This window comes from Manis pentadactyla, chromosome 10 (assembly GCF_030020395.1).
Source record: "Manis pentadactyla isolate mManPen7 chromosome 10, mManPen7.hap1, whole genome shotgun sequence".
Taxonomy (NCBI): domain Eukaryota; kingdom Metazoa; phylum Chordata; class Mammalia; order Pholidota; family Manidae; genus Manis; species Manis pentadactyla.
Genome location: NC_080028.1, coordinates 18,401,350 through 18,416,472, shown reverse-complemented (window position 1 = coordinate 18,416,472; position 15,123 = coordinate 18,401,350). Strand labels below are relative to the sequence as shown.

The following is a 15,123-nucleotide window of genomic DNA, read 5'->3' as shown; positions in this document are numbered from 1 at the left end:
TTATTTTGTATAGCCGCAAAAAGCCTTCTAAGCATGAGTTCTCCAGAGGACCTTCAGTCATCAAAAGTTTATTTTACAATAATTTATTTCAGAAATGCTTAGAATAAATGATAAGTTCTTAAGGGGAACAAAGCTTTGAGGAACATATAATTAAATCCTTGATAATATAAAATAATTTATATTGTGATATGATCTGAGGCTATAAAACATACAAGACTGGCAAAGAATGGAGTCAGAGAACTGACTGCAGTTAAAGTAGAGAGTTTAATCTTAAAAATGCTTCTGCCTTAAATATTCTGAAGTATCCAAATAGAAAGATACAATTAATTGTAGGTGAGAAAGGAATAGTTATTGAATGGATTCCTGTATGCTGGCAGAAATTAAAAAGGATATTCCCAAGCAACCAATTATTAAGCCTCATAATATTAAAATTTTTAATTATCATTTGAAATATTTGATCTAAAATTTAAAAACAGGTAGAACTTCTTTCATTGTTATTTCCTCTGTTATAGCTCATGAGTGCTTAAGAGCACGGGCGTTAGAACAGCTCAATCTGCGTTTGAGTCCTAGCATTATGACTGGGTTGGCTTTCACAAATCCCAGGGCTCTCCTCTGCAAAAGGGAGCTAGAAACCCCCACCTGATGGGGTGGTGCTGAAGATGATGTGAAATGCAGGGAAAGGGCTTAATGCAGTGCCTAGCCCAAGGTTTCAAACACTGAAATATTAAATATTACAACCATCATTGTTTCTTCTAGGCAGACATCCGGCCCTGAAGCAGCTCTGGAAAATTCAAAGAGTATCACCTGTCAGTATCCCATAATTTAGGACTGAGAATTGAAATCAGGTTTTATTTTCATCTGTTTTTGTTTCTCTGATTTTAATACAAAAAAATTGAGGAAACTCCCAGAAATAACTGACCACTCTTGGAGGGTGTCTCTGGTGCTTTGTGTGCTCCACCTGGGTTACAGCCATTATTCTACCTACTTGGCAGATGAAGAGGTCACCGAGGTTAAGTGTTCTTCACAACGACACCCAGGTTGACCGTGGAGTTAAAGTATGCCCCAGGTCACATAACTCATTCTCTGTTCAGGAATCTTCCCTAATCCCTGGTGCCATTTGGGAATGGTTTCAAAGGCATTCCAACTGCAGAATCATGCCAGTGCACTGGTTATCAATTATTTTGTTGATCTCTTAGCAAATCCTCAAACTGATTTTTCTGCCCTCCTGGGACACAAATCACAAAGCTGACCTTAACCGCTTTGGCATCCTCCCTCCACTCCCAAGGCACACAAAAGAGCAGTGAGGGGCTGGTGATTTATTATTTTCCCATGCAGGTCACTCTTCAGCCCAGACAGATAGAGAAGATCTGTCTTTAATGAGAGAAATGTACCATTACTTGGTCATAAATTCAACTTAATGGTAATGTTAGTAGGGCAGCTTGCCCAGGGTTTGTAGAAACACAAATCAAAAATCCCAGATTCCAGGCATATCCTCCTAGAAACTCTTTTGGCAACTCCATTCCCTTTGCTTTTTAAGGAAGTCAGTTTCTCTCGTTATGATCTCTAGTTGCTTAGGGTAGGTTTGCACAAAGTCTAGAATCACTGTGGCAGCAGAGAAGGGAGTGGGTGGCATGCTGCTCAAGCTATTTTCGCCAAGCATTAGGCCTTGACGCCAGTTGTCAAGGAGGCACAAATGAACTGACACACAGATTTGGTGTACAGATCAGCAAAAGTAGTTTTCAGTAAGAATATTCAGATGATTCTGTGTTAGGAAAGGCTTTATTTTTTCAAATCTTCATGTCCTTGGCCAATTCTAAACTGATGAATCCTGGTCATTACCACTCTTAGACTGCAGAACAAGGTTTTAATTTCCGCAGAGTTGACTTAATTCAAGTTGCTGGGTTAGAAGTATATGCAGAGTATATTCAGGCATAATGCTACCTGCCACACTCTTAGAAGTAGATGTGAATGTACCCTCTTGTCTTGTATCATGTCCCGTGCTCAATTCCATCATAGCAACTAGCATCTCCTTTTGTGTTAAATTATTCACATGTGCTACCTTTACTAAACTCTGTGCTCCCAAATGTGGGGTAATGTTATACCTGAGTGTGTTTCTTTAGTTTGTAGACCAGTGCCTGACATATGACAGGTGTGTAGTTAACATTTGTTGAGTGAACAGAGGTACAAATGGATGAAATTCATGCCTTTCCAAAAAGGTCTGACTTTTAAGTCAGGGAGCCTGGTATATGTCCATTTCTTCCTATTTTTCAGGATGATATACATGAGTAGTTGAGACTGTGCTCTGGAAGACAATGGAGAGAAAATAGAGCTGAGCAAAACTGCCTCCCATAGGTGTGGTAACTGGAGTTAAAAAATAATAATACTTCATTCATTTGGCCAAATATGTACAGATTGCCAAAACAGCCAAAGCTTTAGTGCCAGGTACTAAAGAACATTCAAGGCAATTAGAAATCAAACAGCTTATAATCTGTTACTCTTTAGCTCTAAGATCTAATGGTATAATGTTATTGGTATAATGGTATATAATGGTATAATGTTATATAATGGTATAATGTAATTTTTTTTCTCCTAATAGTATAGCTCTACCCAGAGAAAAGACATGAAATTCTAGCTCCCATTCTCTGATTTGGTTTTGTAGGTGGGCCTACCTACACTCCTCTCTTCGGGGACAGAGGGGAGTTTATTTGTATTCTGTTCACACATAGAGCATATGGGAAGGTCAGGATTAGAGGAGGAGGGGTGACTGGAACACCCATGGGATTGTATGTTTGGGTCCTTGTAATTCTCAGGCAAAAGTGGTGGAGAGCTACCATGTTGTATACCTTCACCTTATACAATGCTACATGTCAATTATATCTCAATAAAGCTGAAAAAAAAACTTATCAATAGTAACCGCAAAAAGCAGTGGTTTCAAGCTTGAGCAAGCCTCAGGATCATCAGCAGGAGGCCTTACTCAGGTGCAGGTTGCTGGGCTCCACCTCCAGAGTTCCTGAGTCAGTAGGTCTGGGTTAGGATTCCAGAAGTTGCATTTCTAGTGAGTTCCTACAGTCACATTCTACTGGCCAAGGACCAGCTGCTCTCAGGGAAGCCCCAATACTTCTACTGAGTCTTATTCTCCCATTCTCTTGTGTAATCCCACAGAGTGATTCTATTTGTGGTTTTTCAAGGTAGTCTTGGGCCAGGCTAAAAAACATCAGTTTGAATTATTTTTTGTAGCCATTTCTTAGTTACCTTGGGTAGTTTTTTTATGTTGGATATTTTCCTCTTGCCATTTGCCCATGTACTTCTAAGCTGCCTCTCCTGCTGTTGGTTGTGAATAAAAATAATGGTATCAATGAAAACAACACATAGATCCATTGTTAACAAAGGGATGCATACATGTAACATAGTTTACTGGTGCCATGGGCCTTGTGTGAATAACTATGTGAAATGATGAATTTAACATGAGCCCTTGGAATCTTCTTTCTGTCAGTTGCTCTGACTAGGAAAATAATTGTAGCATTGGTCTAAATGGGGACATATTGGCCAGGTCTTTCTGTCTTCCAGATAGCTTCTGGAGTCCAACCAAACTATTTGGCTTTCTGATTAGACAGTTTTAATAAAGAAGAAAAAATATTTTCCCAGGAATCATTTAAAATTGTTTCCTCCTCTCATGATGAAAGATTTATCCAAAAGCCCAAGCTTCATTCAGGACTCTTCACCATTCTTTGTCATCACCCATCGTTCCCTGATCCCCACTCACCCCTCAGACAGCCAGGGATTTAAAAATGCATTGGAGGATTTTAATGATGTCTGCAGAGTAAAATTACGTTGTTCTATGTGACAGTCAGACACCAAGCAGAAAGATAGCACAGCCTGTCTAGCTCTTTGCAATTAGTTTTACGATATTGTTTTAATTGTGGCACATCTTAATCACTGGCTGTGCACAGATTATGCCACATAGTTAAAACAATTATGGGGATTTGATAAGATAATGCTTGGAATTCATATAATGCTTCTTTTTCAACAGGCTCCACACTTTAAAAAGAAAGAGCAAAGAAGGACAGCCAGTCAATGCCAGCATTGGTCATTCTCTGTACTTTGTCAGAGCTGGCCAGGATAATATATACATATTCCTTCCTTTATTTCCAGTCATCTTCCACATACCCAAGGTAGCATTTACACAGTACTCAAAGAATCTGAAGATAGTGTGAAATGATACATACTCTGTTTGTGACCTTATACTAAACACAGGCTACACAACTAGTAACCTAGGCAAGCCTGTGTGGAATCATTAGTTCTAAATCCAATGGCTTGTTTTACACATCTGATGGCCGCTGCCTACATTAGCAGTTATTTACCTTTGCACGAGTGCAATATGATCATAAATATTTCTTAGAACTGCCATACTATTTCTACGGTTTCTTGAACATGCATTCATTCATTCATAGTAGTATCCCTACTACATACCAAATGTTGTTCTAAATGCTAACGATATACAAATTAAGCAAAGTTCCTATCCTCATGGTACTTACTGACATTCTAGATGTTGGGAATTGCCAAACAAACAACAAAATAATGATTTCTGATATGACTGGTCCTATGAACAAAATAAAGTAGAGTTGGGCAGTAGAGAGTAACTAGAGTAGGGAAATTTTAGATAGATTAGGAAACATCTTTTTAAGAAGATGACATTTGAACAGAGTCCTGTGATGAGAAGGAATTAGAAGTGAAAATTCGGGGGAAGGTAATTCTAGGCAGAAGGAAGAAAAAGTTTACAGGGCTGAATCTGTGATGAGCTCAGTGGCTCTGGGAGTAGCAGGCAAGGTAGAGGTACTAGAGCAAAGTGATAAAGGGTAGAGTTGTTTGAGTGGAGGAGGAGGCCAGGTCAGAAGACTGTGCCCTGTGACAATAAGATTGAATTTTAAGGTGATGATAGTCCTTAGAGGTTTTACGTGGCCTGATTCACATTTTTTAAAGGTCATTCTGGTTGAGGATACCAGACTTAAAAGCAAAAACTGATATGAGAAAGACTAAGGGAGACTCTTTTTAGACATGTTGAGTTTGAGATATGTAACACCCTTTTCTTTTTCTTTCTCCCCCATTTTGTTACTAGGAGGTGTTGACAGGTCTCTGGGATAGGATTCTAATATATTAATTAGTTCATAGTAAGGTGTAAATGATTTGATGGTGATTTACTATGGCCTGGGTTTTTATTTTAACAACTGAACAAGACTTAGACCAAAGAAATACATATGTAATGATGAAAATTAAAGCATTTGCAAGTTGTGAAATGACATATTTCTTGGCTGAGAGCCTGATCGGTGTCTCTGAAATCACAGCCTTTACAGCTTACTTAAATTGGCAATCATAATCTCTAGGAACAGGAAACTTTCAGTTTCCCCCTGATGCTACTATTTCTTTTTTCTTTTTAAGATATATTCTGCGGCCCTCTGGTGCCAAATAACATATTAGCAAGCAATCCTCATAGTTTTGCTAAAGCCATGGGCCTTGGCCTTTGTCTAGCTGGAAGGTGCCCACCCACTGAACTGGGGCTCTCCACCACCATAGCTCCTTCAGCTTCATGTAGCATGTTATTACAATCAGCTCCACTTGTTCCCAGTTCTTTCAGCATCTGTAGTGGCAGCTGGCGCATCTCCCATTTCATCAGGAAGTGCATTCAAGGGTATCCGGCTAGAAAGTTCCCCCAGAAAGCATTTCTTCATATTGCTAAATGAGGAAGCAAGGTTTTGGTTGGAGGTGTTCATATCTGGGGTCAACTAAGGTAGATTAAAGCTGGGGAGATCTCCCATCATCAAAATGTCTTTATCATGGGCAAGACCAGTAAAAAAATCCATTCTTTTTTTTTCTAGTACACTGGCATTCCTTCGACCCTGGTTTTAATCAGAAAAGGGATGAGCAGAATTATGTGATTGGCACTGCCCTTGTTTGTTTTCTAAACTCTCAAAGAAAATTGCTCTCATACCATGGGTTTCCCTCAAGATACACAATTCTGATTACCATGGTTCAATTCTGTGTGGTGTTTTCTGCATTTTTGCCTTTGGACATTCTCTATCTTTCTGGCAGGTAATAGAAAAATTCCATTGTGCCAATTGTGGTTTTGCTTTTTTTCCCTGAGAAAGCAACCTCTATTTTCCTCCACCAGCCTTTACCTCCATTATTCTGCACTAATGTGTAATTGCACATCAAGATGGTAGTGATGATGATCACATGTCACACATGTTTGAAAGTTGTTCTGGTTAATTAGAAAGAACTATGATTTAGGAGATTTAGAAAGAGCTATGGTTTAGATTTAGTTTATGTGAAAATAACTGTGTCCCAGAGAACTAACTTCTCTTTGACATTTTCTCCTGGGGAGGAGCTTTGGAACAATATCTCTCAAGGTCATTCATCTTTGTCTTTTATTTTTTTAGTATGCTGTGTGTCTGGTAATCAGCATTAGAACCAGTGGTGTTGCCAGCCTTCAGTGGTCTTTGGCAGATACTGAAATAAATGTGTCCCTTGAAGAAAAATTAATTGGCATCTGATATGTTTAGGGAAGTTAGCAAATATTGAGTGTTTACTTTGTGCCGGGCAATACCCTATGAGTTTCTGTGTATGTTATGTCATAAAGTCCCAATTTTTCTGTTAGTTGGAATATAGGTTTAATTTAATTTTATTCAAACATTATTTTCATTAACTTGGTGTGAAGTGTTACCTGCTACACAGGTAATTTGTACTGGAGGGAAATATTTAGTGCTAAGAGAACAACAGTGGTAGTAAATAATTTGGTGTTAGACTTGTTCATGAAGTATACAAATAAATTAAAACTACACAAGCAAATTTAAATTACAGAATTAGAGTTAGTCAACACAACCAGAGCCAGATGAGCTCACAGGGAAATTACATTAATTTGGGACTATGGTAGTTATTGGGACTGCCCATTCATCAAAATTTCTAAGCTTTCCCCTTTGGCAATGCACTCATAACATATTAGCTGACAGTCCTCACAGTTAGACTGTATTTCCCCATACCCTTTAAATTAGGTGTGGCCATGTATCTTGATTTGGCCAATAAAGTGTGAGCAGAATTGATGAGTATCACCTTCAGGTAGAAGCCTTTAATGCCAGTTCAAGAATTGCCATCTTCTTATCCTCCAGCTATAGTGGCCAATAACATTCCAGAGGGGGGATCCTGGGTCCCAAATGAGGATAACGTGAAGCCAAATTCCCTGATGTCCCAATATAACATAAGTGAGAAATAAACTTTTGTTATAAGTCAATGAAATTTGGGGATTGTTTGTTACTGTAGCACAACCTAAATAATTCTAACTAATATAGGCAACACCCATTCAGAAAGCAGAAACCTAAAAAAATCCTTCTTAAATATATCTGCTTCCATTATGGGCGATTTACCTGGCAGTTTGAACTGACCAGATCCTGTGATGATTGGGTAGCACAGAGATTAAGAGGTCCATGCAGTTAGGCTGCCTTCATTTGAATAGTGGCTCTGCTGCTTTTTACCTGTAAAGACTTGAATGAATGACTTAATCTCTCTAAATTTCAATTTCCTCATTTGGAAAACGAGGATAATAGTAGTGCCTACCTTACAGGGCTATTGTGAGGTGAAGTAATGTATAAAAACACTTAGCATGGAGGGTAACACTTTGTAAAGTCTTGGGGAGGGGGAGAAATGAAGAGTTACTAATCAACAGATGTAATTTTCAGTCAAGCCAGATGTTTAAGCTCTGGGATCTGCTGTACAAGATTTACCTACAGATAATAATGATGTACTGTATACTTAGACATCTGTTAAGAGGGTGATCTCATGTTCTTTCTGCAATAATAATTAAAAATAAATGTTAATTATCATTAAAATTATTGTTAACATTAAAAATAAATGTTAATTATCCAGTACCTTTTGAGACTGACCTTATGGAACCTATTTTTTATTTTTTACAGTCTAATTGTTTGGGTAGATAATCTTTCAAGCCCCTCCCAGCTCAAAAATTTTGTGCTTCCATGAAATACCTTGCTTTCTGGTCCCTACCTTTCCTTAGAGTTGGTTCAGTTGGGGTTTGAGTTTTGTGGTACCTGTGGGAACTGATGTTTGCAGTTTCTCTGGCTTAGCAAGAAATCCATCTAACAACAATATCAAAAAATCCATTTATTCTGCCTCAACTTTTTCCTGCTTTCCCTACTCCATCATTCCTTGTTGCTCCAGAATTCTATTTCACTTTCTAGTTGCTTACTTCCTTCTTATTCTCAGGTATATTTTTCTTTTTGGCTTTTGACACTGGACAATGTATACTTTGCTTTTTATAGACTTGCCCACATATATAGTAAAGAAGACCAGGAATATGTCAGAGAAATTTCCCCAAGATACTATGGGGGTTTTGGATGCTTAGTGTAGACATTGAAAAGGGGAGAGGAGAAAAATTTGTTGTTAGGTACATACTGACTTGAACATCATACCAAAACATTTCATATGCACATAGTTATAGAATTTTTCTGATTTGCTATGTCTATTTAGTGCTCTCTCTAGGATAGAATGCATTTTCCCCTGAAAAAGCAGTCATCATTGGCTAGACATGTTTTGTTAAAATAGAAAAGTGCAGCCTCAGTTGTTTTATTAGTGTGATTGGGATCAATGACTATTGCTTTGAAATGCAGGTGTGGATTGTGATGTTGTGAACAGGATTGTGCAGGAAAATGACATTGTCTAGGATGGAGGAAAAAGGCCATGACCCATGTCAGATGTGAGCAGGTAATGCCAAGGTTATTTGTAGAAATGATGATGATGGGGGAGGATGGTTGAACTCTTGGGACAATAGCCTGAGAGATCAGGGAACTGGAAAGAGTAGAGGGCAGGAAAAGTGAGCCTGGGGGTGGGACGGGAGGAAAACTGAGGCAGGAAGAGGGACGGGATCAGATAGCATACAGAATAAAGGCAGGACTACAGACAAAGCCCTCAGAACCAAAAGCCAGAGAGAATCCCAGTTTGTTTAGTCCAGAGACAGGAAAAAGGACATCCTCTAAAAGGACCTAGGTTACAGGCTGGAGGGAGAAGATAGATAACAGGAAAGAACCCAGCTTCTCTAGGGACCCAAAAGCAAGGCCTGCCCCTCCTTCCCCCCTCCCTTTATCCCTACCCTATCCCTTCTCAGAAGACAGTGACTTAACTATTGGCTGGAAGGTAAAAATGGGACAAACTGTCTGAAAGGACAAGCCAGGGGACTGTCAGGGAAGGCCTGGCAGGCAGGTCAGCATACTAATGGAGACTGCAGTGACAAGCCATGCCAGGAAGTGCTTGTATCATACTTTAAAAGCATTCTTTTATTGAATTAGAGGGTGTGTGGAGTGGGAAGCATTGAACTGGAGCCGAGCTCACCAGCAGCATGGCATTCAACTTCAGTGCTAGAAGCTGAGCCCCTGAAATTCTCTCACAGGTGGTAAAGTGCCAGTGGATACTATGTGAGAGAGAGACTCCAGAAGCGGAGGCAGATGTGAGTAGGGCTAGAGAGAAAGGGCAGGAGAGGTGTCTTGTGCTGGAAAACAAGTGCAAATGGGGGAAATTCTGTCTTTCCTTTCTCCCAGCCCTCAGATTAGCTAATAGGGAACTCTGATTGGTAAATCCATCACTCTAAGGTTGCTTTCATATTATGGTGCATAACTTACCATAACATTTCCATTGTTTAGGTTACATTAGAGGGCCACTGATAATCCAAAGAAGGTATGGGAAGACTTTGGAAAATAACCAGTACTACGCAGGACTCCAGAATCGTCTGTTAATTCAGTGTCTTGAACCCCTACCTGTTTATTCCTTTCTACTTCTGTGAATCCCAGTCGAATCCCTTAGTCTTAAGGGACTTTGATTCCTTCAGTTTGGATAACTAGACAGCAAGAATCCCTTGACTTGCCTCTCTCTAAGGGGGCTTCTTAAATGTCTTCTGGAAGGATGGCCTTGGGTGCTATTCCTTCAAACTCTGGTTCTCTTCTCATTAGTTCCATGTTCTTACAAAAGCACTTTACTTATCTGGGCTTCAGCTTCCTAATCTGTAAAATGGAGCACCGCCTCTATCACACAGAGGAGTTGTAGGACTGATGACATGGTGATTTGAAAAGTGCAAAGGCTGTATCAGGTGTAGAGAAGTCCTCTGATAAGTGTTTCCCTTCTTTACTCAGAGTGCTGGGTATCTAGTATGTCTTGTTTGCCCCAATAATCTTGGAGGATCCTGCCCAGAGAAAAGCAAGCCAGTTTTTTGGGGGATGGGGAAGGGTCATCTCAAGGACTGCTCTAAAGAGACATGCTTTCTCCTAAACAGCCAAATGGGCATAAGTAATGAACAGTCCCCTGTTGCTTTCATTCCCCAGCTACAGACCTCTTCTTGGAACTGTGGCTGCCTGATGGGTTCAACCACTAACTCTTCCATGAGTCCAACAGAGGACTGGGTACGAGAACTGGTGAAAATGGCACCAGTACACATATGTTTAATGTGATTAAATTTCACTGAGGTCAACTTAAAGGGAACACAGGTACAATTGTAATGATAGCTCATCTTCCAGCCATAGGCCTCAGAGATACTGAGCACTTCCTGTGGGGCTGTGACCTCCCCAGGACTGCAGAGTTAGTGCTGAGGGCTTCTGTGATTCAGAGGGTCATGCTCAATATTTGCATTGTGTGGTGTCCCACAACTTCTGGTGGACTCTTTGAAGAGTTCCTGCCGTCTGCATTGCAGGGAACTACATTTCCCAGATCCTCTTGCAAGTTGGTTTCAAATAGGTTTGCCAATGGGAGGTACTAGTGGCAGGTGGGAGGGCAGGATGATCCAGAATATTTCACCACCTTTTTGCTTTAAATGAAGCTTCCAGTCCTGGCTGCTTCTGTTTGCTTGTTTGTTTATGCAGTTCCACTCCTGTGGGCCACCTCCATCCTCTGTGTTCCCAGTTCCTGTGCAGCGGCCCCTGCTGCAGTTCTCTCACCTGATGGTTTCTGCTTCGGCTTCGGTAGTGCCACATCTTCCTGTGTCCCTTCATCCGTAGGTGTGGGGGCAGCTTTCTGTTCTTGCTAGTATCTGCGTTTCCTCATCATCCTTTTTGGGGCTTTTTAGCTCTTTCTTTGCCTATGTTACTAATTCCCTGTATTAAATTATTTCTGTTTGAAATGTCTCAGGTCTAGCTACACTCATGGCTACACCTCCCTTAGTCAGTGCTACTTGACCTTCATGTTTGACCTTCAAGTTTTTCTTGTGAGGTTTATTGTCTTCCAGGATGTTCACTGGGAAATTAGGTCCTAATTCCTTTCAGCAGTTAGGTTTCCCTGAACATATCCAGGTTTCACTTACCTCTGTGCACCTTCCTTATAAGGGAAACAAGGTGCTTGTCATTTCTTAGTGGCCTTCTTTATACCTACACCAGTCAAGCTTTTTGAGATTGTCCTTGTTCTCCTGCCGATTGGTTAAACTAATTTGTTTTGGGGTCAAAATATTGCTTAGTTCATCACCCATTTTCCCCTTTTCTTTGATTTATGTTATACATTGTATGCTATTCCTCTAGACTGTGCTGCTGGAGACAAGCCTTCAAGAAAAACAAACACAAATAAAAGCTAGGGATGCAAAGCATCAAGGACCACATAGATTCAGTAAAGTGACAGCAGCTACATCTGATTTCTAGGGACAACAATGGCTGCAGAGCTGTCAGTGATGGAGTGTGAGTCATCTAATGTTGGCACTGGTGTCTTGACCAACTAAGTTCTAGCACGATTCTGAACATGATCCCTGAAGTAGTGTCTGAGTCTGTTCTGCTGATTTTCTTAGAGATTTTGTGACCTGCTCAATATAATTTTTTTTTTTGTAAATCATTAGAACTTTGTTTCTGGTGCTTATAACTAAATAATAGTTATAGAAATTGAAACCACGCACAGCATTTTATGATTCACAAAACCTTACATTCAGGTGTATCCAGGTGCACTCTATAATCTGGTGTGCTCTCAAAATGGGTTCACCATATCTGAGTTCCATGTAAATATTCACCCCAAAAGAGCCAGCGATAATTAAGTGATTAATATGATCTGCCCTTTGAATGCTAGTAGGTCTTTGTCCTCAGCTGTGCCACTGGTGCTCAGTGGGCCCATTAATTAAGTGGCCATGGTGGCAGGAACTGACCTGCTAGCTCAGTTATGTGGTTTCTCCTTCACTAAGGCTTTCCTAGCATCACCAACTTGCCAGCTCTAGTGACCAACCCTGACCTTCCTAACAGACACCATTCCGAGAAGACCAGTCATTCATGTGGTGGCCATCTCGTTACATTTGACTTCTTCTTTTGTGGAGGGAGAAGCAGTATGTCCTTTATTAAAAAAAAAATACTGTTTGGATTTGGTTTGCTTCCCTTTCTCCATGCTTCTGCTAATGCCATCATCTACAGATACTTAAATGCCTTATTCAGTACCACAGTACCCCTCTTAATGTTGCTTCTCATCAAGAAACTCACAGTTTAGGAGAGGAAGCCACTGGGCTGATGCCCATGGAAATTAGTGGTCTTATCATAAACTCTCTGTCCTGGAAGTAGGTGGCTTTATAAAACAATGGAATGACTGAGACAAGACTGTTACGGTGTGAACTTGAAGTCAACAACTTGAAAGTTTCGGGTGTCATCCTAGAGGTGAGAACTTAAGTTCACCTGTGTTTAATATATGGCGCCGGCCCTTGCCAAAAACAGGGATTCGGGGACCAAGGTGAGGCAATGGGAGTGCCACGCCTCGCAGTTACATTTAATATCATACTCACGACTCTAGATTTTACTTGCAAAGCAGCATTAGTATTTGGAGTAGATATGCTTCCACCAGTGGAAACAACAGAGACTGCAATAGTGCCATTACACCTGGGTCAGGAATAAATAGGCCATGGTATTGGCTGGTGGGACTGAGCCTGGTTATCAAAGGTTTCTCACATATATTCTGATATACAGTGGGGTCAGAGAGGAATATGAATGAAATCCAGAGGAATCTCCTAGGACTCCCCTCTTCAGTCCTAAGTTAAGGGAAGTCCCATAATTGTTACAGCAAATCTCTATAAGCAGGAACCACAAAAGCTCAGATCTCTTAGGAAATGAAGTTTTGAGTTACACCATAGCAAGAACACTAAGCATCTGAAGAGGAAGTAAAGGAAACATAGGATGAATAATGGAGGGTGGAAATAATATTCACCTTGGTCTCCTTACAAGGGAATGTCATAGTTTGAAAAACTCGGAAGGTTTTCTTTTGCAACCAGAATAAAATGCAAAGTTTATACTGGTTTACAAAAGCCTCCGTGAATTGGCCACTACCTGCCTCTCTCACCTCCGTTCATTCCACTCGCCCCATTACCCACCATGTTAAAACCTACAGGTGAAGTTCATTCTAGCCTCAAGGATTTGTACCTCTTTCCCCCCAGCCTGGAATGTTTTCCCCCTAGATACCCACATGGTTTAACCTCTCACTTCATTTGGATCTCTGCTCAAATGCCCCTTTTCAGTGAAACTCTCCCTGCCCACCTCTCTTTCCTGGACTACGCGTTCTCTCTCTCCACCTCCTTTACCACGCTTTAGTTCCCATTGTAGAACTAGTAACTATATTGCGTATTAGATGGTAGACATATATGTGTTTATTGTGTGTCCCTCTCCAGTGGAATATAGTCTCCATGAGGACAGAGACTTCTTGTTTATTATTGTATCCATGGAGCCTGGAATAATGGAGGAGTTCAAATACTAGTTGAGTAAGTGATTTAAGTAATGACAGAGATAAGGTTTATTAACAGATCATGGAAAGCCTTGGAAACCAGATGAGATGTTTGGACCTCTCAAAATTCAGGTAGCTTAAAGGCATAAAAACAGAAGAAGTTGTAGGGAGTTTTTGAAATTGCTTAGGAACCTTTGCTCTCTTCCAAGTCCTATAGCAGTTAGAACAGTAGCAGTGACTTCCTCTGCTCTAAGGATACTTTTATGTTGATCCCTATTCTTCAATAATTACCCCCCAAGTCTGCCTACTGAGCACCTTCAATTCCTTTCCTAACAAACTACTGACTTCTATTTAAAAAAAAATTTTTCTTCTCCAAGTGGTGTATCTTGATTATCCAGTAGCTGCTTCATTGTATGGTAGGAAAGGGCCTTATATCTTTGTTATTGCCTGGCATCCTGATTAATGTGACATTTGCTTTTCTATTGTGTCCTATGTGAATTTTCCTTTTGTTTGTCCTAATCCCATGACTGTGTATGTAACAGTTTTCAGAGAGCTCTGTGACTCTTCCTGGTGAATGGTCAAACCTGTGGTGGTGACAGGAATTCCCTTAACTTACCGTTAGTGTCAGAAGTGAGGGGAGCCTGGGAGACTGTGTCCTGAGACTTTGCAGTTTGGCTAACTCCAGTAATGACACCCCCACATTCCCTTCCTTTCCCAGAGTTTGAAATATGACTGGAATCACAACTTTACATCATTGTAGTTTGGGAGGACAGAGCTGACCTTTGCTCGTGTTCTGATTTATTTTTCTGCCCACTCTGTGCTGACTTTATTTTTACAGCCTTTCTCAGCTTCTGGTTCCTCTTTCCACAGTGTCTGTCTCCTTGCACTCAGCCTTGCCCAGCTTCAGGCTTGATAGAGGTAGGATAGATAAGAACAGCTGCCCCTCAGCTGTTTCAGTTCACTATTAGGATTCTCTAGCCACCAGACCTGGCCTCCTGGGACCCAGGGATAACCCTTGGTCACTGTTCTCCCAATTTCACGCCCTATCAGATATGGACTTAGTGCCACTAGGCCAGGTCATTAGATGCCTGGGGATGATACCTTTCCTTTGCGTTAAAAACTTTTTTCTTTCCATTCTCAGCACTTCCTGACATTGCTAACCAGGTGTTTTATAAACGCGACTGATCATAAGAATCAGCTGGGGTGCTTGCTAAACTTACAGACTCTTAGCATATCTTATGGAGATTTTGATAGTAGGTCTGGGCTTCGAAATGGGAATCTGTGTTATTTTAATTTATATAGTAAGTGTCCTTGTTATTCTGATCACTGACCATATCCATGAGCCTGGACTTTTGCTTCATATCTACTTCTAACTTTCATTTAACATCCTATGTATTTGCCTTGTCCCTG

The 15,123-nt window shown here is 40.5% G+C and overlaps 1 long non-coding RNA gene across 3 annotated transcripts in view; it reads left to right on the top strand.

The window, feature by feature from the left end:
* LOC130678954 (uncharacterized) overlaps nt 1-15,123 on the top strand; it is a 76,967-nt gene that overhangs the window by 23,988 nt on the left and 37,856 nt on the right. For 2 of the 3 annotated variants that reach the window (XR_008991930.1, XR_008991931.1), the window contains exon 2: nt 10,374-10,451. This is a non-coding gene — a long non-coding RNA (uncharacterized LOC130678954). Of the gene's footprint in view, nt 1-8,672; nt 8,767-10,373; nt 10,452-15,123 lie in introns of all 3 variants that reach the window. The other variant, XR_008991932.1, reaches the window with a different exon arrangement.